Source organism: Mustela putorius, unplaced genomic scaffold (genome assembly GCF_011764305.1).
Source record: "Mustela putorius furo isolate JIRA1106 unplaced genomic scaffold, ASM1176430v1.1 tig00000997_pilon_pilon_pilon, whole genome shotgun sequence".
In the NCBI taxonomy this organism is placed as follows: Eukaryota; Metazoa; Chordata; class Mammalia; order Carnivora; family Mustelidae; genus Mustela; species Mustela putorius.
Window position 1 is genome coordinate 246,332 of NW_025421527.1, and position 25,308 is coordinate 271,639.

General features: G+C 46.6%; 1 protein-coding gene across 3 annotated transcripts in view; it reads right to left on the bottom strand.

The window, feature by feature from the left end:
- Window positions 1–25,308, bottom strand: part of CUNH1orf226 (chromosome unknown C1orf226 homolog) — a 260,479-nt gene that overhangs the window by 76,083 nt on the left and 159,088 nt on the right. The gene's annotated exons all lie outside the window — the stretch shown is intronic.

Sequence of the window (25,308 nt, forward strand, 5' to 3'; positions counted from 1 at the left end):
TGAACTTCTTCATGAGCACTGGCCCAGTTTATTAAAGCTCTTTTCATCGGGTCCCCATCTTGGGAGCAGCTCGTAGCAAATTTCCCAACCTAATTAGTAAGACATCTGGGCTACAGGTTAAACAGTGAAAACACAAGACCCAGAGCTAAGACTTCTACTCCAACCTGCAGCCCCTCTTCTCTGGGACTTTTTATACTCAACACGCTCTCCCAGCACGCCCCCAGCCAAGCTTGGCACTGCATTCAGCTCCTCACCGGCACATCTAGAACCTAATTATTTCTAACTAGAAATGAACCCAATACATCCTAATGAGATGAAAACATAACCTACTTTGAACACTCTCATTAGAAATCCAGAACCTTCTATGGGCCAATACTCTGATTTTAAGGATTCAACTTAGAGCTTCCGACCCTGCCTGCCTTCTGTCCCTTCCCCCGCAATCCAAGCCAATCCTACCCTGTTGCACAGTCTGTGCCGATAACCCCAGGCTGGCTGCCGCCTGCAGACAAGGACATGACCTAACCGCAGCCAGAGGTTTTTCTTTCCATCGTGAGGGCAGGTTCTGGCTTATGGCTGATTTGAGTTTCTGGCGACAGCAACATACATCACTCCCCGCTCTGGTGGTCACTCTTCCTACCCTGTCAACAGCTGTCCTTTTTGCCAAGGGGAGCTTGAAAGAAAAGCAAACCGGAGCGGCAGGCGTGTGGAGAAAGAAAACAGCAAGCTCAGACTTTGCTTCGGAGCATGTCCGACAGCACGCACGGGAGGAGAAGCGTGTCAGACCGGCGTGTGGCTCAGGACCAGGCCTCGGCCACGCACCTGATCCCTCTCCAGGGCGGCAGCTGTCAGCCGCTGAAGGCACAGCATGTCTGGCATGCACCGCAGGACCTGGCTGTGATCCACGGCGAGTCCCCTGACTGTGCCTTCTGCGCGGGTACAGTGTTCCATGAACAGAAATGACCTCGGGTGGAAGAGCCAGCCCGGGAATCTGCCAGTGACCGACTCTGGCCCCGTGCCCACTGGGACAGGTGAACCTGTCCTCTGTGGCTTGTCTTTGCTTTCTTCCAGGAGTCCACTCACAAGCTCCACAGATTTCCTCCTTCTGCTTTTCCAGCAATAACATGAAGTGTTAGGTGTTCACATCTAGAAGGCGCTATGTCCCTCCCCCAGCCTACTGGGGGTTTTAGAGAGCCCACTGCCTGCTAAACCATCTTAGAGGTCCTCCATTGCCTGCTAAACCGTATTAGAGGTCCTCCATTTCCAGAAGAATCTGGTAGCAGCTGATCATCTCTTTCTTGTTGGATCCACTTCCCCATTGGTTGCCCGGTCCCTAGTTTTTAAAAGTCAAGATTCCCCCCACAGCCAAGGCTGGCAAGGAGGCAACCAGCCAGCACCTGGCCCGTGCATCTGAAACACTGTTTCTAGAGCTCACATCCTGACTACACATGCCTTTTAATACCCTGATCTGAAGAAGAGACGAGGTAACTGAATGTCCTCTTCAGACCTGGAACACAGCCTCCCCCTACCCCGGATGGCTCTTCTGGGCTCTGTGGGCACAGGGCCTACCCGTAAAAGCTTGACCAAACTGGCTGCCCCAGAGCCTCAGTGGCAATGACAAAGCAGGTGTCACTCCTGACAGCGGCGGGTGGAATGCTCTGGAGTGCTTCCATACAAACAGGGGCAAGACAGGCGTGAAATGGGCCCCGTTACAGCTGCCAGGACCGCCCGAGTGACATTTAGAAGAGCTCATGGGCTGCTCACGTTCGGCACCTCTGACCCTGCGTGTACGCGAGTGTCCCTGACCCTTTCCAGCCCGAGAGGAAATACTCCAACTGCAGGTCCGCCGGAAACTCCATAAATCAAAGGAAATGAAGTGTCTCACAAGGCTGAACAGTTACTCTCCTGAAACTCAGTTTATACGGCAACTGCACTTCACTTGGACAACCAGGATATCATGCTCGTGGGGGTTGACGAGACCGACCTGGAGGCAGGGGAGATCACAGGAGGGACCAGGAGAGCAGAGGGCAGGGGCTCACAGGGACACAGGGACGAGCCTCCTTTTCCCCAGGGTGTGTGCTCTGGCTCGTCGGGGGCGGGGGGGTCAAGCCCAGGAGGAAGCGTGTGTCCCGCGGGATGGAAAGCTAGGCTACTGCGGCTCTGCCAGGGGGCGAGGAACAAACAGGACCCCGGGGCCGCCGTCTGCACCAACTCCAGCCTCCCGCGGAGCCCAGGCCAGCTCCGGAGGCCGAGCCAACCCACCAGGCTCCCGCTCCATGCGGTCAGGCTGACCCAATGTACTGGCTCTGCCAGCTGGGGCCCCGCCACAGGGATAGATGAAGCCCTCCAGACCACATAATCGTGCCAGGGGTCTGTCACCAGAGCCTGGGGACCTGCTGGCAGGGCGGAGTGCGGTGCCCAGCAGCGGGGGCCCATGCAGGGGAGGCGGGGAAGAGGGAGGTGTTCAGGTGCAACGCAGCCTGGAGGAAACCTTCTCAGCTTCCAGAAGGGAAACTCCATACCCGGGGAAACATGGGGAAACAGGGAGACGGAGCGTGGTGACAGTCGCAGGGCAATATGAGTGCTGTATGCAAACGCCATAGAGCAGTTTTCGAGAACGGTGGAAGTGGAAAATGTTATGTCTATCTTACCGCAATAAAAAGATGAAAATTGTAAACATGGTAAAGAAATACAGCCCTCCTCATGGCAGGGCCACTTTAGCTGTGCTCGCTCCTACTTCTGTCCCTCTCCCGCAGGCACGTGAAACAGGCCCCCCTCTTCCAGTCTTCCGGTTGCTCTTTCCTGTGCCTGGGATGCCCCCCGCCTCCACCTGCTTGGTGGGCTCCTGCTTCTTCTGGAATTATCCTGGGAGCCCTCTGCACAGCAAAGCCTCGCAGGTCCGCAGCCTGATTCCTCCCCCCGGGGCTGAGCCATCATCAGGGACTCGACAGCCATCCACAAGCCTCTAGAATCACTGCCACCAACTGGTTGTTGACGTCCCCACTAGGCCAGGCCCGCTCCTTTGAGAACAATAGGACCTATCTGTCCCCAAGAATCTAGCTCCAGGACACAAGAGGATGATAAAGGAATGTCAAATAAATTCATGAAGTCAGTTGACGGTGGTTATTCACAGACCCCGAAGGAAACATGACACTGTCTGCAAAGGTAAAATAAACATTCCTGAAATTAATTAATAAATGAACTGAAGTTATTAAAACCTAGATTCCATTTTATCAGCATAAGGGCTTTGAGAAGATCTGACTTCCCAAATTCTTCCTTACTCCACACACACCGCTAATCATCTTCATTTCTGCCGGCTCCATATACTCCATTTAATAAAATAATTCAGCTTTCATTATTGGTCAAGGCTGTTCCCAATCATCTGATGGCACCAGAGGAACCTCTGTTCCCAGGGCTATCCCGCTTCCTTAAGTTCCAGCTCCTGTGCCTGGGCAGCCAAAATATGAGGGACAAGGTGCTCGGGAACTGTGGCAGTGCCGGGCCCCACCGGGTAGCAGTGACTCGAACTGCTCATTCATGTGAAGCCACCGACAGGTGAGCAAAACCCCGTGTCACTCAGCATCAGGGAACTACACTCCACAGTGAGATCCCACCTCATGCCCGTCAGAACGGCTAAAATGAACATGTCAGGAAATAACAGAAGTTGGCGAGGATGCGGAGAAAGGGGACTCCTCTTCCGCTGTTGGTGGGAACGCAAGCCGGTGCAGCCACTCTGGAAAACCGTATGGAGATTCCTCAAAAAGTTAAAAATAGAGCCACCCTACAACCCAGCAATTGCATGAGTAGGTATTTACCTCAAAGATACAAATGTAGTGATCGGAAGGGGTACCTGCACCCCAATATTTATAGCAGCAATGTCCACAATAGCCAAATATGGAAAGGCTCCAGGTGTCCATTGACAGATGAATGGATAAAGATGTGGTGTATATATATATACAAAGGAGTGCTACTCAGACATCAAAAAATTTGAAATCTTGCCATTCGCAATGATGTGGCTGGAATCAGAAGGTATTTTGCTAAGTGAAATAAGTCAATCAGAGAAAATTATCATATGATCTCACTCATATGTGGAATTTAAGAAACAAAACAGGATCGTAATGGAAGGGAGGGAAAAATAAAAGAAGAAGAAATCAGAGAGGAAGACAAACCTTAAGGGACTCTTAATCATAGGCAACAAACTAAGGATTGCTGGAGTGGGGGTGGTGGGGGCATGGGGTAACTGGCTGATGGCCATTAAGGAGGGCACATGATATAATGAGCACTGGGTATTAAATAAATATATATTAATATTTATATGATAGTATATAGGATATTATATATACTATAATATATAATTAATTACTAAATTAAGTTTAATGTTTAATTATTACTATTGATTAATTAAATAAATAAGACTGACAAATCAATGAACTCTACATCTGAAACTAATAATCCACTACCTGATTAATTAATTGAACTTAAAGTTTTTAAAAAAGCATATAAATCATAAAAAAAAAAATGTGAGCAAGGTAAAGACCATAGTCAGGACTAAAACCAAATTCTGAAATACCTGTGAAGTTTCCTGTGAACCCTACGTGAAGACATTTAGTTCCTAATAATCAATCAACCTCAAGCCCAGCATCTCATTTTAGCAAGACCTATAAGTGAAAGTTGGGTATAAGTAAAATCTCTCTAAGCTGCAAAATACTCAAAAGGAACCAGAGGAGCTACTTTTTAAAGAAAGGAATATTCACTGCCATTGTATCATAAATGTTGAGCTTATATATTGACCCAGCTCTGTAGATCAAGAGATCTGAAACTCAAGTTTTAAATTCCACTTGGCATACCTGATTTTTTTTTTTTTAAAAAGCAAAATTCCAGACCCAGCCCTCAGAGATGCTCATTCAGCAGATCTGAGGCTGGGCCAGAAGTTGGCATTTTGGGGGGATACTGGTGGTAATAGAGATCGCACTGTTCAGAAACACCACTCTGGGTCCCAGAAGCGTATTGTAAAAACTCGTTCGTATTTTCATCGGCCTCTAGAATTGCATTAGACGGAATCAGTGTGTCTTGTTCATATGGGTACTGTGTTTTAAAGTATGGCTACTACTGTTAGCAATTAAAATACAGATTCTTAGAACAGCACCGTGGCTCTTTGCTGTCATACATTTCCTAAATCAAAGGCAACTAAAGATCCAACCATTCTGTCGGGAGAGAATTCTGGTGTGTGGTTCCTACATTCCATTTTATGCATTTTGTAGCCCTGAAATATTTCATTAACAAAATTTTAGAGGAATGCTTGTGTTCGAAATGGTCGGGACCACAACCGTTGACCAAACATCGCATCTTAGGAATGAAGAAAGCCACTGCCCAAAGATGGCCCAAGAAAAAGTTCCTCAGGTTCATGAGCAGAAAACCCGAGTCCGGAACCCATATCTTCTGACCCCCTCCCTGTGCTCATGACTTCATGGTATCTGTTCTTTTCACGGGCCCAGGATCCTGGCTCTAGCAAATGAAGTGATTCATTCATTCCTCCATACATCCAATATAAGCATAACGAGCTCTCTGGTGTGCAGGCACCCCACCTTACAACAAAGAAAAGAAGGAAGAATTAGAAACTAACTTCACGGGTGGCTCAGTGGCTTAAGCCTCTGCCTTGGGCTCAGGTTATGGTCTCGGGGTCCTGGGATGGAGCCACACTGCTCAGCAGGGAGCCTGCTTCCCCCTCTCTCTGCCTGCCTCTCTGTCTACTTGTGCTCTCTCTGTCAAATAAATAAATTTTTTTTTAAAAAAAGAAAGAAAGAAACCAACTTTACAGAATCTGGAACATTCTCAGGCTGCTCAGTGGACAGCCGCGATGCCCCTCCCCCCCCCCCGTCCTTTCCCACACACTCACACTGGCTTGCTCTCATTTCCTCAGTTGCTTCCTACCCTGTTCCACACCCAGGGACACAGGTCAGTGACCTGGGAAGGGTGCAGAATGCCAATGAGGTCATGAAAATATGGCAAAGGGGCCCTCTGAACAGAGGCGGGGTTTGGGGGCAGGAAATATCCAAGTTCTCGCTGTTTGGAACAGCAAGGAAGGGGCGAAAGGTCGATCCAGACACAAATGTTCCAGGGGAGGGAAGTATCTGCAGGGTCAGGAGACCGGCACGCTGGCTGGGGGCATATCCAACAGGCCCCCGATGGCGGGCAGCAGCAGAGCGTCAAGGGCAGGCGGTCTGGGGCTGCGCACTCAGGGGAGCCCGTGCGTGGCGCCTGCTCCTGGGGGAGAGAAATACAGCCATCACTTTTTCCAACCCGGAGCATGTTGACAGGTCATGGGGAGCTGAACGACAACCGGAATGATTAAGGGGACTCACAGGGGTGATTTATGGAGCAGGATAAGAACCAGCACTAATAATAAGCTACTGCTCTCGGGTTGCTTTCCCCTCCGCCGGCGCTCATGGCACGTGAGAAATACCTAGTAGCACCTTCTGAGCAAAACCCGAGGCAGAGTGGGTGAAGAGCCACGAATTAAGCAGCTGTGACCCACAGGACCAGTTCTGCCTTCCCCTCTAGTATCCAACCCAGATGCTCCTCTAAATGGTGAGGCTCATAATTTAGAAGACAGGAACGTTGAACTAGCCTTTCAGAGGAAGAAAGAAAAAAATGCTTCAACAGTGTAACTCGTCCCTACACACACTCAGACAAACAGACATGCTACCGGGAGGAGAGGTCTGCTAGTATTTAGGAAAGCCGTGAATGGAAGATTTAAGGGTTTTCTTCCTCAGATCCAAATGGGTTATGAAACAATACTGAATCCTTCGATCTTTCTAAGGTATCTTTAAAAGAAAGACATCAATCATGCACCGTGACCTCCCCGGGCAACCTTGTTGTAAGCTATGAGCATCCCACAGCCACCTTGTAAAGTTAAATGAAACCCTTTGCATCGAGGGTTATGAGGGTTCCTGAAGAAGCCAGGCTTATGCTCTTGGCTGTGTGACCTTGAGTGGAACACTTAACCTCTCTGGGAACTGCCCTTTCCTTCTGTGAAATGAGGGTCCTGGGCTGGATTACGTCGGAGACTCTTCCCAGTTCTCAGTGCGACTGACACCGCATCCATCATTGCAGCGAGTGTGCGGGGACGGGCCCACGCCCGACCCAGAAGCAAGGGAAGAGAGTGGAAGGGAGAAAGCGTGCAAGGGACAGGGGCGGGTTCTCAGCTGGAGAACAAATTATTAGAGTTTTGCACAGAAAGCTTCGTGGGGGTCACATGCTGTAGGGTTTTGAAAGAAGTGCAAAGCAGAGGGGCAGAGGCTGAACATCAATCCCGGTATCAGAACCGAAGATTCCAAAAGGACCGAGAGTAGAAAGGGGTACCCCAAGAAAGGCCAGGAACATAGACCTAGTACTGGGCTGTAAGAATGAAGAAAACGCACTGATAAAATTCCTGTAGAGGGATGCCTGGGTGGCTCAGTCAGTTAAGCCACTGCCTTCAGCTCAGGTCATGATCCCAGGGTCCTGGGATCGAGTCCCACATCAGGCTCCTTCCTCAGCAGGGAGCCTGCTTCTCTCTCTGCCTCTGCCTGCCACTCTGCCTACTTGTGTTCTCTCTCTGCCTCTCTCTTTCTCTGACAAATAAATAAATAAATAAAAGCTTTAAAAAAAAATTCCTATAGAGACAGAGAAGCAGGATAAATAAGCCATCTCTCAATCCTCTGCCTGGAAAAAGTAGCGATGCTTTCAACAGGGACGGCGCACGGGTGAGCTCACGTGAGGCTTCCCCCCTCCTTGTCTCTCCTAAGTCTTTGTTCCAGGGCTCTCCCTCCTGGGCTTGGCCCCATCTGCAGCATGCAGAGGCGAGGAGAGATTTGAGACGCCTGTGTTTGCGCTCACCCATGAGGGTCGGGTGTTCTCGGGTTTAAGGGGGGGAAACAGTGGACAGATCAGGGGACTGAGATGAATGTTCGTGGTATAATGAAAGATGGGAGCGAAAGGGTCACTCTCGGGAGACCTAAAGACACTACTTGAGAAGGAGGAGTTGGGAGGGTTCTTGGAGTAATGGTGTTGTCTCCGTCAAGTGATCATTCAGCCTTTAAGAGGACAGCAGCAGTTGTGTTTGAAAAGCAGCTTCCATGAGGAGTCTGAAATCTACTCCCAGAAGCTTCCACTTAATGATTCTCTAACGTGGTGCTTCTCAAACCTGACGGTCCACGTGACTCACGCGGGGGTCTTCCTAAGCTACAGGCTGGGGAGGTGGGAGGTGGGGCACGGATGCATTTCTCAACAAGGTTCCAGAGCAAGGTTTGAGTAGCAAGGGTCTAGAGCTCGCATGTACACCCAAAAGGTATTTGGAAACTTTAACTGTCTGAACGAATGATCCCTAAGGGTTTTGTTTTTATCCTAGTATTTTATGATTCCCACCAACTGTAATATTATTATCCTGGTTACATTAAAAATTGAGAGAGGGTATTTCTCATAAACAGCCCACCTTTGATGGCCAAAAATCAAACTCTAATAGACAAAAAGGATTTAAAAAAAAAATAGTATCCAGAGCACAAGTTCCCAGAAGGGAGTACAATCTGAAGAGTTACTGACTTATTTCCAAACATAATAATTTCCTACTGTCAGCAGGTGGCAATATTTCCTCCAGATCCAAGGGATCACGAAGCGCAGCAAAGGTTCTCCACCCTGGCCGTACAATGCGACCATCTGGGATGCTGATGAAATCCCCATCCGGATCCCACCCCCAGAAATTCTGATTTCATTGGTGTGGTGTGCAGCCTGGACACTGGGATTTTTTAAAAGCTCCCCAGGTGGTTCTAAGGTACTAGAGTGAGATGCAACACACCCAGAGGAACCAAGAGGCAAAGAGGCGTAAGAGGTGAATGCTGGCCACCCCATCAGCAGGCGCATCCCATAACCTCCACTCGACTACATCGTCTCTTCCATCCCATTACCAACAGGTTACAGGTTGTTATACCGAATACTTAGGCCTGACACCAAAAACAGGAACCGCCAAAGAAAATGTTCTGATAAATTGGACTTCATCAAAATTTTAAAAACTTTTGCTCTGTGGAAGCCAGTTTGACTTGAAGAAAAAGACAAGCTACAACCAGGAGACAATATTTGCAAGTTACACATCTGACCAAAGACACATCCAAAATACCTAAGGAACACTCAAAACTCATTAAAAAAAAATTCCAAGTAAAAACTGGGCAAGAGACAAGCAGAACTTCCTCAGAGGACACAGGAAGGCCAAGAAGCCCATGAAAAGAAGCCAGCGGGGTTTGGAGGTCGGTTCAGAGCTGCTGTGTGACAGCAGGAAACATAACCACAGTGAGTCTTGCCTAGGAAAGGATGGCATAATGTTATTTGTGTGCACTGGAACTTCTGAAGTCGGCATCCTAGGGCCTACTGAGCTGTGTCCAGACATCATCATAGCTCCCTAAGACAACAGCACAGTCCACGAAGGCAGGAATAATGGCTTCCCATGATAAGATGCTCAACATCATTAGCCGTTAGGGACATGTAAATGGGACCACAAGGAGATCCCACTCTGTACTAATTAGAATAGCTAAAGTAAAAAATAAACAAACAAACAAATAAATAAATAGATGGTACTACCACCAAGCACTAGCGAGGATGGAACACAACTGGGCCTCTTATAGGCTGCTGATGGAAATGTCAAATAACACACCCATTCTGGAAAATGGTTGAGCAGTTTCTCCTAAAGTTACACATATGCTTACCATATGGCCAGTGATAGCTCAACTAGGTATTTACCCAAAGAAAGAAAAACTTATGTTCCCACAAAAACTCGTATAGGAAACGCTAGCAGCTCTATTTATAATCACTAAAATTAGAAACAACCCAATATCCTTCCAGCAGGTAAATAAACTGTGGTACATCTATATAATGGAATATAATCAAAAGTCATAAGGAAAATATGTAGTTCAAGTGTGAGGTGTATCATTATTAAAAAAAAAAGTCACAGGTGGGAATGAAAACTGGTGCACCCATTCCAGAAAATGGTATGGAGTTTCCTCGAAAAGTTAAAAATAGAGTTACCCTGCAATCCCACAATTGTGCTACTAAGTCTTTACCCAAAGAATAGGAAAATACTAATTCAAAGGGATACATGCACCCTGATACTTCCAGCAGCAGCATCCACAACAGCCAAGTCATGGAAAGAGTCCAAGTGTCCATCAGTGGATGAATGGATAAAGAAGACGTGGTGTGTATACACGACGGAATATTACTCAGCTGTCAAAAAGAGTGAAATCTGGGATGCCTGGGTGGCTCCGTTGGTTAAGCTGCTGCCTTTGGCTCAGGTCATGATCCCAGGGGCCTGGAATCGAGTCCCGCATTGTGGTCCTTCCTCAGTGGGGAGCCTGCTTCTCTCTCTGCCTCTGCCTGCCACTCTGCCTGCTTGTGCTTTCTCTCTCTTTGACAAATTAAAAAAAAAAAAAAAAAAAGACTGAAATCTTGCCATTTGCAACAACATGGATAGAGCTAAAGGGTATGACGCTGACTGAAATAAGTCAGTGAGAGAAAGACAAATACCATATGATTTCACTCATATGTGGAACTTAAGAAACAAAACAAACGAGCAAAGGGGCTGGGGGGAGGGAGAGAGACCAAAAAACAGCCTCTTCACTCTAGAGAACACACTGCTGGTCACCAGAGGGGAGGTGGGGGGGCAGGGGGGGAACAGGTGATGGGGATGAAGGAGGCTCTTGTGAGGACCACCGGGGGATGAAGCACTAAACAGCACACCTGAAACTAACACAACACTGTGTTTACCAGTGGAAATTTAAAAACTTAAAAAAAAAAAAAAACTAAAATGGTAAATTGGTTGGACGGTTAAAAAAAACCTAACACATGAAAATGAACTACTGATTCCCACAAAACCTGGAAGCATCTCAAAAACATTACGCTTTGAATGCAAAAGGCAGACTCAAAGGTTACATCCAGGTGTACAATCCAGTTATAGGCCATCCTCAAGGCAAAACTGGAGACAGAGAACAAAGGGGTAATTGCCAAGGCTTCGGGCTGGGGAGCGGGTACAGCCACAAAGGGACAGCACCAGGGAGAAGGGGGTGACGGAGACAGTGCTGCACCCTAATCGTGGTCGCGGCCACTAGAGCCTAGCGGCTAAAATTCACAAAACTATATCATAAAATCGATTTTACCCTGTTAACTTTAAAAATAAATGACATTTAAAATCTTTAGTTTACATTTTTAATTTAAATTTTAAATTAATTTGAAAAATAAAATGAAAACCAAAATGGTCTGGGCTGGATGAAACATTAGGACCGGGGGATGCTCCAACCTCCTCCTCTTCAGGGGGTCCCTCCACTCCACACCTCCAGGGCGGGAACAGACTGTCAGGAGCGCTGTTCCCACAGCAGTGCCAATGACAGTGACGGTCCCAGATCCTGTCCCTTCCAGGTTAAGAGCGAGGGCTCCTGTGGTGCCCTACAGTGCAGGCCGGGAGAACCTCACACCGGCCGGACGAGATGGGGAAGACTCCCCAGCCCCAGGGCTCCCTACACGGCTAGCCCATCCAGACACCTGCTGGATCACTGGGCTGGGGCGACAGACACCCCCAGGTCCCCCAGGTCCTCCCACTGCTCTGCATCCAAGCCTTCTCCACTCTGTCTGGTACCCTGGCGCCTTTGGGAGGCCATTTCTGTGGCCCCGGGGCAGTCACCCCTTCCCTTCGGGAGCTGTAATCAAGAGTGGATGTGTCTCTACAGGCACAGGCTCTCAGGGCCAAGTCCAACACTCCAACAGGCAGAAATCCTTTTTCGGCATTTCCTAGGCAGGAGTCTGCCACCGGGCGACACCGAGCCCACCACCCTGTCAGCTCCTGAACACCGGCCTCGTCTCCAAATCCACATACAGGGGAACTTCTCTCAGAGGCACCCCCTTACCGTCCCCCCGCTCTGCATCATTACCACCCAGAGAGGTTTCTTCTAACCCATGTACGTGAGTCTTGCCCTCCAGCCTTCTGGAAGTCTCCGAGCACTTTCCCATGATCCCACTTCACCCAGGCCAGCGCTCTCCAACTTGGCCTCGTGTCTTTTCTGTTTCTCCCCCTAATTTCAGGGGTGTCCTGAAGATGATGCTGCAGGGTGAGGGAGGGCCCCAAAAATGCACCCTGCCATGATCCTAATCTTCTTGAAACACTATATATAACAGGTTCTGACCAAAAATTTTCTAAAACAACAGACTGCCTAAACAAGAGACTCAAAACCCGCTATTCAACGCTTTCGGCCAACGGACCCAAAGCGGCCAGTTTCCCTTCTACCAAACTGCTCCCTGACACATGTGACATCTAAGCTTGACTCTGCAGACCCCTGGGCTTGGGACAGAGCCTCAGCGACCACTTCAGGGCTGAGAAACCACACAGGCAGAAATGTGCGTCCCCCGACCTGCAGCCTACAGCTCTCATGTTTAATATGTTGGCGTTCCACATAATATTCTGTTTGACAAATGAGATCTTAACGTTTTTTTTTTTTTTTAAGATTTTATTTATTTTAGAGAGCAAGCAAAAGCACCAGCCAGGAGTGGGCAGACGGACCAAGGCAGAGGAAGAAGCAGACTTCTCGCTGAGCAGGGAGCCTGACTGGGGCTTGAGCCCAGGACCCCGGGATCATAACACCTCAAATTTTTCTTTTAAAAAATTAAGACCTGGGGGCACCTGAGAGGCTTCATCAGCTAAGCACCTGCCTTCAGTTTGGGTCATGATCTTGGGGTCCTGGGATCGAGCCCCACACCGGGCTCCCTGCTCAGCGAGGAGTCTACTTCTCTCTCCCTCTTTGCCCTTCCCTTCTGCTCATGCTCATGCTTCCTACCGGAACTTAAAGGAATTTCTTTCATGCTGCTACGGCACTGAGCACTCGGGGGGCTGGTTTCCTAACTACGCTGAATACAAATCACGCTAACACTCTTTACTTGGAACGTGTCCTCTCTCATCTTCTCAACCCAACTCAGTTCTTTGAAGGCAGGTGCTCTCTAGGTTCAGCTTTATATCCAATGTAGTGTCTGTTATAGGATTTTCAGCCAAATGGAAGGACTTGATCTGACAATGTAGAGAGTACACTTGGGCCACAGAATTGAGAATATGAGGGCCAGGGAAGAAGCAAGGAACACTCCAGGGAGGCCAGCTGTCCCAGGGAGGTGAGAACATGTACAAGTCGCTCTCCTACCAAGCTTGCACACGCCACCCACACCTACAGACAGACAGATCCCAGACAGGAAGAACACTGGCCAGGGGAAGCTCTTGGCTAGGCACCCTTTAAACCTGGAGAAAGACAGTCTTCTCAATACAGCCAACTTCTCCTTCCATTTATTTTTCCTTTTTCAATATGTGGTTATTCTGATGGCTATCGAAAGGAAAGTCAAAGCACCATTACATCTGAGAACACAGGTTCCTGCCCTCAGACTCTGAGTGCGACACTTTAAAAAGTTACTTGAGTTCAGGAAACACACAAACTCTGCCTATTTGACCTACTTCTCAGTTCCTAAGAGCTTAACAGCTTATAGGAAATCAGGCTACTGACTGGACCACAGGTAAATTGCATACTTCCTTACGTTTTCCCAAAAAAAAAAAAAAAAACCTGAAAAAGGAGAAAGAACAGTAGCCATGGAGCCCCATAGAAAATTACCTCTAATGGTCACCTTGTTCGTAGCAATCACCGCATTGTGAGTCCAAATCAAAGGCTCTTCTATGACTAAGCTCCACAATCATATGTCATCTTAACAATTTATTGGCTTGGAATAATTGTGCCAAAAAAGAGAACTATTTTTCTCCAGGCTAAAATGAGCCAAGTTGATTTTATTTCTCCCCATCTTTTTTCTGATCAGGATGATACTCAGAAGTAACCAATTACATTCAGATCACCGCTCAAAAATGAACAGATTTTTTTTAAAACTCAAATGTGTTTATCCATTCCACTCCCTGAAATATCAGCCATGATCTCTTTCTTAAAATGTTTCAAATTACTCTCAAAAAGGTGTACAAAAGGCCCCTCATTTCATATCTCTGTATCTTTCCATTCCCCGACAGCCACCACCAAGATAAAAGAAAATCCAATTTTAAAACAGGGACATTACATTTGATACTGAATAAATAAGATAACCAAGGGTCTCTAAAGGGGTATTTTACCATAAGAAACTTGCTGCAAGGGGACAGGCTCTTCCTGAATTCAAGGGGCTTGAAGGACAGAGCGGGAGTCCTCCCTGGTGACAGACTGTGGCCTCTTCCAATAGGGAGAGGGACAGCCCTCTGGCACAGCTGCATTTGGACTCAAACTTGATCCTGGAGGTGCCTGGGTTTCCCGGGCACTCAGTAGGTCCTTTCAATGTGGAGACTTCAATTTGGAAATTTTTCTTGTGTTGCTTCTTTGACAATTTCCTATTTACTGTTTCTCTTTCAGAACTCATCAGATGTTGACCTTCCTAGAGAAGCAAACCTGATAATCAGTCTTTTCTCTCTAATTTTTGGTTCCTTTCTTTTTCCTGAGAATTTTCAACCCTTCTACTTTAAGTCTGATTGTCATTTTTAATTTTGGAGCGTTCTCTCGTGATTTCTCTTTCCTAGCCTCCTGTTCTTAGTTTAGGAAGTAGTGTCTTCATTTTCTAGGGGTTTGGGGGGTTGTTTTTTCAGGTTTCTTTCTCATCTCTGCTGTGTCTGTTTCCTCAGCTTCCTCCTTCCCTTTATTTTGGTATCTATTACACTGGATAGTTTCCTCGAACATCTCCTGATTTGGGGCCGCCTGTCCTCATTTCAGAAGGAGGAAGTCAAAAGCTGACTGGAAATGCTCTGTGTGGGGGTGGGGCTGCTTGCCAGGAAGGCCCCACTGCCCAGGGAGCCTTGCTGCAGACTGATGAGGATGCAAAGTGACCTTCTAGCTGCAGAAACCCAATGTCAAGGCCTAAAGATGTTTTCTCTGGGACCTTCAGTTTCTCCAGAGAAAAATCTTGCCATCAATATTCCAGAAACAGGAGGGGAAGCTCTAGAGCCCCACTGGTTAAGTAGGAAGACTTCTACTTTGAACATTTGTATTAAAATTTTTATTTTTTGAGAGAGCCCGTGTGTACATCTTACAGAGGGGAAGGGGCAGAGGCAGAGAAAGAGAGAGAATGTCAAGCAGACTTCCTGCTGAGGCACAGAGACTGATGGGGGTCTCAATCTCAGGACCCTGAGATGATGACCCGAGCCGAAATCAGGAGTCAGACGCTCCACCCACTGAGCCACCCAGGCACCCCTAACTCATGAACTTTTTAAAAACTGGGGTGCCTTCCCCTGCTTTTGCAATAGCTGGTGCTTCCGTGTCTTGAGTCTGTCCAGGGATTTCCCACATCAGCCAACTTACCTGTCACCTGAAGTTGCTTCTGTTCGATTAAGGCCATCAACACATCCATGCATTCCAACTTCTAAAAAGTCATTGAAATCCTTTTACTGACTCTTTCCTCTCTTGATCTTTGCCTTAACAGTTATCCCAGGGAGGCTTCCGGAGAGAGGGAGAGATACATACATACAGCCAATCCACCAAGACCGTTCCCTAAGCCGGAAAAAATTCTACAGGATTCTCTGAACTAATCTTAGTGATGCTAAAACGAACAGAAGCAGCCACTCCTCTCCTGAAATATGAATCTGGAAGTACTGTTCTATTAAACAGCACAGGGAGAAGCTCTTTGATCTGTGTGCTAGTTTTCCCACTTACTGTAGGCCTGCCACACATAGTTCTCTTTATGGGGCTGTGTCAAAAACCCTGTAATGACTCACTGCGTGTCATGATGATCTGTTTGTACTTGACCCCTGCCACAGGTGTCAGAAAAGAACCAGACAGACCACCTCCACCACACCGTACTACCAAAGAGAGCAGCTCTCGTGCCCAAGACCTGGTATCCCAACATCAGGACACCACTCCCTTCAGAAACCGTAAGGAAGGTTTGAGTCTTCCACGCACCTTCCTAAGAAGCCACATCCCCACCAACTTGACTACGGAAGGGCAGTCGTGACATTGTGGCTTAACATCCCATGGCCCACTACTGAAATGTGTGTCCTCTTGGAAGAAAGGGATGGAGGTCAGAATTACAAGCATCCTGGTGAAATGTGGCAACAGCTGATACCTTCTTCTACCACGGTAAGTTAGAAACCCCGCATTCAACAGAAGGCAGTGCAGAGTTATTCCATAATGTGAAAACAGACCCTCTGGTGAGTACTTCACCAACAAAAGGAACCGAATGCTTGAGACTCAGGAGTGACGAGAGGCCAAGAACCAGAAGACAAAGGTGTCACTGGCAGCAGTGAAATTAAAACGTCATCTTTGTATAGCCCTGTGAGAGCACTGGTAAAGGTTAATTATCACCGGGTGTCCATATCAGCAGAAAGATTAGAAGGGAATTTAAAAGGTGGTAATCGGTTTGCCTCGGTGGCTCAGTTGGTTAAGCAGCTGCCTTTGGCTCAGGTCATGATCCCAGCGTCCTAGGATCAAGCCCCGCATGGGACTCCTGGCTCGGCAGGGAGGCTGCTGCTCCCTCTGCCTGCTCTCCCTGCCACAACCCTTGCTTGTGCTCTCTCGTGCGCTCTCTCTGACAAACACATAAGATCATTAAAAAATAAATAAATAAAAGGGAGTAATCTTCTTAGCAGGCCATTCATGGCTATGGTACCTTCCTGGGAAGCACCAAAACTCATCCGGCATTTCCATACCCACCCCACCAGCTTGCTGACATTCTATTCCTGGCATCTCTCTTCCACTGTGAACTCTTTACTTGCTTGATACTCTGCTTCCTGAATAAAAATGGAGAAGTAATTGGACTCAAGACCTAGTTTAGCAATAAAAGGGACAAGGTCTACAGCTGGATTGGATATTGACCAGAACGAGCCAGGAACCCAGACGGAGGTTGCTGATACTTGGGCAACTGGATACATGGTGGTGCCAGTCCCTGGACAGGATAACTGGAATAGAACAGACTCATGGAGGGAGGGTTGGATTCTGGACAGGACAATTCTGAGGTGTCTTTAAGAAATGCAAGAAGGGAGGTCAAGTAGGCAGCAGGGAAAATGATCAAACTTTGCCGTCAGGGAAGAAGTCTAAGCCCGAAATATAAATTCTGGATTGCCTGTGTGTAGTTATGAATGTAAGGAGACTACCCTCGGGGAAAGTAAAGAGTGAAAGAACTCTGAACTTTGCAGACTAGAATAGGGGGGTCTACTTCTCTATGAAATCATAGGAAAATGCCACTTTCTAGACCAAAATGGTGGACTACCAGAAATTTCTAATGGTCCAATCCAATAGAAAGAATAGCCAGAGTGCGTGAGATCAGGAGAGTAGGATGTATTCTGTAAGCCAAAAAATTTAAAAGAGATGATGATGGTCAGTGGCAACAATATTCCTGAGAAATTTGGGAGGAAGACTAAAAACATCCAGTCACATTTGGAGAGAGTAATCACCAGTTCTTTTGACAAGACTTACTCTCTCAGAAAGACTGGGGTTGGAAGCCCTTTTAAGATGTGAGAGCGATGAGAAATTTGGGGTATGGGTAGCAAGTGAGCCATTCTTCTCAAGATCAAACAAGATAATATATCTAAAGAGATTAGAAGGGTGCCTGGCTCATTTAAAGGACTTGATAAATGGGTTAAGTGATTAAGTGTTTTTTTTTTTTTTTTTCAACGTGACTAGTGAGATTACTGGTCGCTCTAAACCTCCCACGGCACTTTAAACAAAGCTTTGTACTTAGCTGGTACTCAATAAATATTTTGGATGTGATCACTGTTAAGTAGGAACAAAGGGATGCTAAATCATTCTATTCTACATAATTTGCAATTAAAAGTAGCTATAAATTCTTGGTGAACCAGATGCCCTATTTTCCCTTCTTAAAAATATAAACTAATCTAAATGGGATTCTGTATTCTTCATTCCTCTATGCTATGAATTAACAAAATCTTCATTAGAATATCACTAGATTACTACATGATGAAACTACTCCCCTATACACACACACACACACACACACACACACACACACACACAGGAAATCTGGCCTAAAAGGGAAAAACTGGTTATATTTTGTGACATGATTCAAGGTTGTGAGATTAAGTGAGGATGCCACTGAGCGTCTCCAGCATCTGAAAATGAAGCTGATCTTGGGATCAGGAGCTGCTCTTTGCTGTGATCAATGAAAGAATGTGAGCTTCTGGAATATTCCAGAAAATATACCAGCCACAGGTTAGGTGTTCCTTTGGTTTATTATTCATAGTAATCAATGCTTCTCCTATCTACAGGTGTTATTTTGCAGCTTGAAGGATCCCAGATCTAGCCACCATGCAGAGTGAAAGGTAAAGGAACTGCAGAACACCAAGACAGGGGTGGGCTCCTGTACAACTTCATTTACTTCCCTCTCAGGCAAACCCAGGGTGATTTACACCTTCGGCATTACCTGGAACCGTCTTCGCCCAGCTACCACTTTCTCTATGAGGCAGGCCTCCTCTTCCACACACCTTCTCTCTGCCAAATACACATACATTCATTCTAGAAGGCCCAACCATTCTGGGTCCCCCAAAATAAGAGATGCCCCTTTTTTGAATTCCTAGCACTCTTTGTTCAGAATTCAATTTCAGCGTCTAATACACTAGGTTGTAATTACGTGTTCTACGGTCTTTCCCCAGGTCTACCTTCCAGGGGGACAATGAAGCCAGCAAAGCTGAGATCTAGGACACACTGGGCTTACTCCATCCTAAACACCTGGCACATAACCGATAACAAACGGTTATTGGACGGATGGTATTTTTCTAACCAATTCAGTAACCTGACTTAATGCATCAGATTAGAAGGGAAACAAGCCAGGGGTGGTAGCTTTTTTTTTTTTTTTTTTTTTTCCTGTAGCTGCTAGAACAAATTACCACAAATTTAGAGGTTTAAAAATGCCACAGATTTAAGCTCTTACAAATCTGGATACCAGAAGTCTAAAATGAGTCTGCAGAGCTGCATTCCTTCTAGAAAAATCAGTTTTATCCACTTTTTCGCCTCTTAGAGACTGCCTGCAGTCCTTGGCTTGGGGTCTCTTCATAAACCAGCAAGGGCAATGTCTTTGGAACCTCTGACTCTCCTGCCCACCTCTCATAAGGACCTCTGTGATGATTCTGGGCCCCCTGATAATCCAGGGCAAGCTCCCATCTGGAGATCCCTTCCTGATCCCATTGGCAAAATGCCTTTTGCAGTATGAAGTGACACCTGGCTGGGGTATCTTTGAGGGGCTGTTGTTATTCAGCTGAGCACAGACAGGTGCACGGACAGTGGCAAAAAGCAACTGCCAGTGACCTAAAAGCAAAGGATGAAACAGAAAAAGGTGGAAAGTCAGTGAAAACTCAACAACCAATCAATGAAGCAACCTGTGTCCTCTGAAGTGGGCATAAATTAGCTCTGTGCTCGTTCAAGGACCTCTGGGTGGAGGACAGCAACTTCTTTGTCTCAGGGTCCAATATCACCAGCAATTCAAAATAAAGACTTGGGAGTCACGAGAAAAAAGTTCATTTCATTCTGTAAGGTTTAAGAAAAAGGATGCAGGACCATGAGAGTATCTCAATTAAATGATCCTGAATTTTGAAAGGTAAGTCTCAGAGGGGGAGACTTGGGTTCCCTGAAAATTTGACTTACATGGAAAATCTTCCCTGATGCCAAAGGAGATTTATGTTTTGTTACGGACTTAACAGTTGGATCCCTCCAAAATTCCTATGTTGAAATCCTACTGCTTCTTGGGATGGTATTAGGATGTGAGGCTTTGGGGGGATGATTAGGTCATAAGGGTGAAATCCTCAAGAACTAGATGAGTGTCCTTTTTAAAAAAAGACCTCAGAGAGATCCCCTGCCCTCTCTGCCAGGAAAGGAAACAATGAGAAAATGGCTGTTTGCAACTCAGGAAAGGGTTCTCACCAAACCTGGCCGTGCAGTGCTAGGATCATAGACTTCCAGCATTCGCAACTGGGAGAAAGAGATTTCTGGGGTTGAAAAGCCACCCTCCATCTATGGTGTTGATACAGCAGTCTGAATGGACTTAGACAATGTTTACCAGGGAACTGTACTTCTGTCCAGCATAACTGCACTTACATATCCAAATAAATGTTAACTCTCCAAGCAGGCACCCCAGGGAGCACAGTAGATTTCAACAAATAATTCCTGTCTGGAACTCTGAGGAAATCTCCCTTTAAGAAGTTACTTTAGAATGAATATATAAACCACATCATCATCAGCCTCGTCATTTCATTAACATATCTCACGTTTCAACTGGAATTAGCAATAAGTTGAGTTATTAAGATAGGCAACCAATGATTAGACTTGGTTTCACATGACTTCTGGACATTAAAAAAAAAAATCAAATATCATTTATCCTGATAGTAGTCAAAAGAGTGAGCCACAAGATCTAGATATAGCTCTTAAATAGGAAAGTCAAAATAATTAAGTAAATAAAAGTGGGAGTTATCACTGAATGACGCGGTTAACCTTTCCAGACCACCTCTTTGAACAGGACCACACTCTTTGGATGTGTAACTTATGGTATGGTTGGCTGCTTAACAGGACTCTGGCTCTGATCAATTAGTCACCACTTATCTCTATTATTCACTGCATGTTACATGGAAAGAACACTTAAATGCATGCAAGCAAAACTCTACGTCTGGTCTGTATTGATGCCTGTATCTCACATGCTTTACAAGCTTCTATTCGTATTAATGCTGACATCACAAGTCTTTCGTATCTGGATGCCAAACCTTGGAGACAAAGATCTTTCTCCCCTTTCCTTCCAGGGACGGTGGGGACTTGATTTGATAGGTTTCAAGTTCCCACCCTACAGACCTGGGAATCCAGATGATCTACAGTCAACTGTGAAGGATTTATTTCACAATCAAACACACATGGCTTCACAAACACACACTCACTCCATATGGGCTGTCCAGAATGGCTACACAAATGTACTTTCCTCCCGGCCATATATCTTGCAAGCTGCTGACAACAGAGCCCCATTAGCAACTTCATAGGTAAAGCTGGGCTCTATCACTGGCCTTGATATATGGCACTCTTGGTGGTCACTCAGCCCCATTCATACCCATGACATCACTGTTTCCATAGAAACAACATCACTACATTTTCAAATGGGGGAAGGACGACACAGGATTCGGAAAGAAAACAAAACCCGAACAATGCAACTGGAATATGTGAGCTATTAGTTAGCATGCTTTTGAAAGGGTGACTTAGTTTCTCTGCAGGGGAAAAAAAAAAAAAAAAAAGCCCACACAAACACAAAGTACAAATTTTTAAAATTACAAATAAATGGAGAAGAAATGCAAGTAGGATAAACAACTGACAAATTTCTTTTGGAAAGATAATCCACTTTACTTTGCCAAATTAGATTTAAGAAATTTAACTTTTCTTAAAATAAGCCCTGCAACCCCATAATGCAGGCATATTAATGCATGAATGCTTTTAAAAACATTTTAAAGTTTTCTTGTGCTTTTTGACTTAATGTGGTATCCTGAGTTAATATAATTGAAGGTAAATTTTAATAATTTTTGGCAGTTCCACTAAGAAAAATAATTCACCTGTAGTCATATTCCACAATATATATACATATATATAAAAGAAGCAAGCCACAACCATGTGAACACTGAACAATGAAACTGTATTTATGAAACCGGACACAAAGGCAAAGTCAAACCACTACACAAAACTTGAATAGAACCTTTTCAAAAGCAATCTCAAAAATGAAAAATTCATGGAGAGGAAAATCAGGCACTAGTACCATCCTCTGATTCTTTATATAAACATAAGAGACTTCCTCGGTATTGCTAGAAACGGCCTGTTGTGTTTAGGGAGAGAAACCAGCATTCTTTTGAGCGTCTATAATTAATAGTCTGACTTACAACTCCAGAAACATCTTAGGAATGCCTTCCTGGATGTGGGACAGTCTTTTCAAAGACTGAAAATGTTGCCCAAATCAGTCACCCAAAAGCAATCTAGCTCAGATGAGATGAAAAGTGCACAGGGTGGATTCTCGGAGAGAGACCATGTGTGTGCAAATACGGGAGCTCTCTGCCCCCAGATACTGACGAGCATAACCAAACAACCCTACCGGGGGTCACAGGTTGTCTCTGGTCTCCCTGAGCAGGGAGGGATGGCGATGGCTGAGCAGTGCCAAGTACGAAAACCAGTTTCCAAGCCAAGGGGAAGGGTCTCAATGGACTCAACCATGCATCCCCCTACGGACGCTGCCACGAACCCCCACCGCAACACCTGCCAACCCGCGGCCATTCCTTCCTTACTGACACATGTCAAACCCGCTAGGCTCATTAAGCACGTAAACCGTACTGTTTATGAGTGAGCAACCCTACACAGACTCATTTACTCATCCTAGTGGTGGGCTTCTTTGGGACCACCCTCTCCCTCCATGAAATTCCCAGGTAGGAAGTGGCACCAAAAATCCCAATAGCACAGAGCCACCAGCACCACCTATCAGAACATGACCCATCCTGCAGTGGGTCGGACAGGCGTGATTGCCAAGACTTCTACGGTAGACCTTAAGGGCTTGGCCTAACAAACATCTAGAGCCAGGAGTTGAGCCCCATATGGGATATAAGACACAATGAACTAGGGGCGCCTGGGTGGCTCAGTGGATTAAGCTGCTGCCTTCGGCTCAGGTCATGATCTCAGGGTCCTGGGATCGAGCCCCGCATCAGGCTCTCTGCTCAGCAGGGAGCCTGCTTCCCCCTCTGTCTCTGCCTGCCTCTCTGCCTACTTGTGATCTCTCTCTCTGTCAAATAAAATAAATAAAATTTAAAAAAAAAAAAAAAAGACACAAGGAACTGCTGAAGACCACTCGGGTCCAACCAGGAGATAAACCCAGGTAGGAGAGAGGTGAGGGACACAGAGGTAGATTCTGTAGGAGAAAAAGCTCACAGGTAGGTTGGGAGGGTGGAAGCTGCACCAGTCCTGTTCTATCGGATGCCCCCACCTCACCCCATCACCACCTCTCACTCAGCGGCCTGTAGCAGATACAGGGGTCAGGAGTGACCGTTCCACAAACAAGGTGGATGAAACCTTACTAAGACCCGGCTCCACTGTCACAGGGCTCACAGACGAGGAAAGCTAGGTGTCCTATAATTCTAATTCAGGGTTACAAATGCTGTGGGGTGCAGTGGAAGGGCGACGAAGCCTTTGCCTTCCGAGACAAGGGGCGAGGGGAAGAGGGGGGCTCTGGGAGACTGGGTGGCAAGAGCACACACAGACACCAACTCTCGGCATTCAGGAAACACAAATGGCCCATGCCTCTGGAGGAAGCGAGCTCAGGGATGTGGTTAGAAATGAGGCTCACCACTGAGCTAGGGGAGAGTTCATGGTCCATTTTCTAAACAACCAAAACAAAGCAGAGCACTGGTAGAACAAGCAATTCTTAACCTTGCCACTGTGAGTTCAAGCCCCACATTGGGGTATGGAGGAGGTACTTCAAGGAGGAAATGTCCTCTCTGAAATTTGGGATTAAAAAAGAAACATCTATGGCCAGTAGAGAAAATCTGAAGAGAGAAATGGCTACATGAGGCCCAGCAGTCAGGGGCTGCCATCCCCATGATCCACAGCACTAAGACGGCCATGCAGGCCTCAGATCCTACACAAGCTGATGGCCTCCTCCCCTCTGCGGTGGCCCCCACCCCACTCTCACTACAGGTGATGTGGCCTTTGACTGTTTTTATGTGTGTGCCAGATTTGAACCTGTGTTCTCACCACCCAGGAGCTACCTCCCAGCAGCACTTACTCAATCACATACCCACGTGAACACAGACCCACTGGCCTCCCCTGGCTTCCCAATGGGTCCTCACCCTGGCTTTTGGCAAGTTCTGCCCAGAGCTCCCTTTTTAAATGCTCCTCCAACCAGAAGGCTCTGTGGCATCTGTCATAGGTTCAAGGCCTGAATGTAGGAAACTATATGATAAACTAAGTGTTTATCATCTTTGATGTCCCGCTCCAACCCGTGCTGGGCCTCCACCTCCCTCCATTCTCCTCTAACACCCAAGCTTTCTGAACCAACCCCTGGGAAAGGCCTGAACAAAAGTTAATTTCACCTAGAATTATCTGAAGCAAGGAGAGGTCACCATAGAAGTAGAAGGTGCTGGGGAAGTGTTAAATCATGGATGGGCCTGGAATCATTAAGAGCCTCTAAAACAAGTTGTTTTCTAAATTCATGAGGAACTGTAGGTATTTGGCGCCAGCTGTTGGGGTCAAATAGCCGAAATCCTCAACTCAGACCCAATGCATGCAGAACCCTAAGACTCCATGAGAAATGACTTTTGCATCATCAACCACTCTGTTGAGATTTTATTTACTTTTTTGACTCTGGGATCATGACCTCAGCTGAAGGCAGACGCTTAACCACCTGAGTCACCCAGGCACCCCAGCCACTCTAGGAGACGAGACACACTGTTACACCATATAACAAGCCATGTGCGTGGCATGTGTGAAAGGAGGAAAAAAGGCAGAGAGGCAAAGGAGAGAGTGTGGTGCAGTAAGATGAGCGAAGCTGGTGCTATAAGATGGTTATTTACATGGTCCGGTCAGAAATGAAACAGGACATTAAACAGTGTCCACGCCAGTGTAGCTGTCTGGCCACCAACCGAAAACCCCAAGGACTCACAGGAGTTAGGAAATAATAAAGACTGGGGCACCTGGGTGATGCAGTCGGTTAAGCGTCCAAATCTTGATTTTGGCACAGGTCAAGATCTGAGGGCCGTGAGATCGAGCCCCGTGTTGGGCTCTGTGCTGGATGTGGAGCATGCTTAGGGTTCTCTCTCTCTCTCTCTCTCTGCCCCTCCCCATCTCTGTCTCTTAAAATATAATAATAATAATTAAATTAAATACCTACCTACCTAGCTAGCTACCTTTTGGAAGGGGAGCAAAATCCACTGGAAGATTAAGGTCCATCCAGAAGCCAAAGTCAAGGAAGAAACTGCAGGGATGTTTGGTGACACATCAGAAGATAGAGGAGGCGTACCAGCACCCCGACGCTCCCCCAGGGCGGGACTATGTGTATGGTGGACGCTGTCTTCCCAGTCTCATCTCTCTTCTGACTTACTCAATTCTTCCTTACCTTATTCCAACCGTGAGAGTAAAGGCTCTTGCTCACCCAGAAAATAATCAACGGGCACAGGTTGGATTTCCATGTTTCTCTTGCATGTGAGACAATAGTCATGCATCAAGTTTATGACACTGCGGAGGTCACTCCCCAAAGGATGCATCTGACCTGTTCATCCTACAGCCACAATTATAG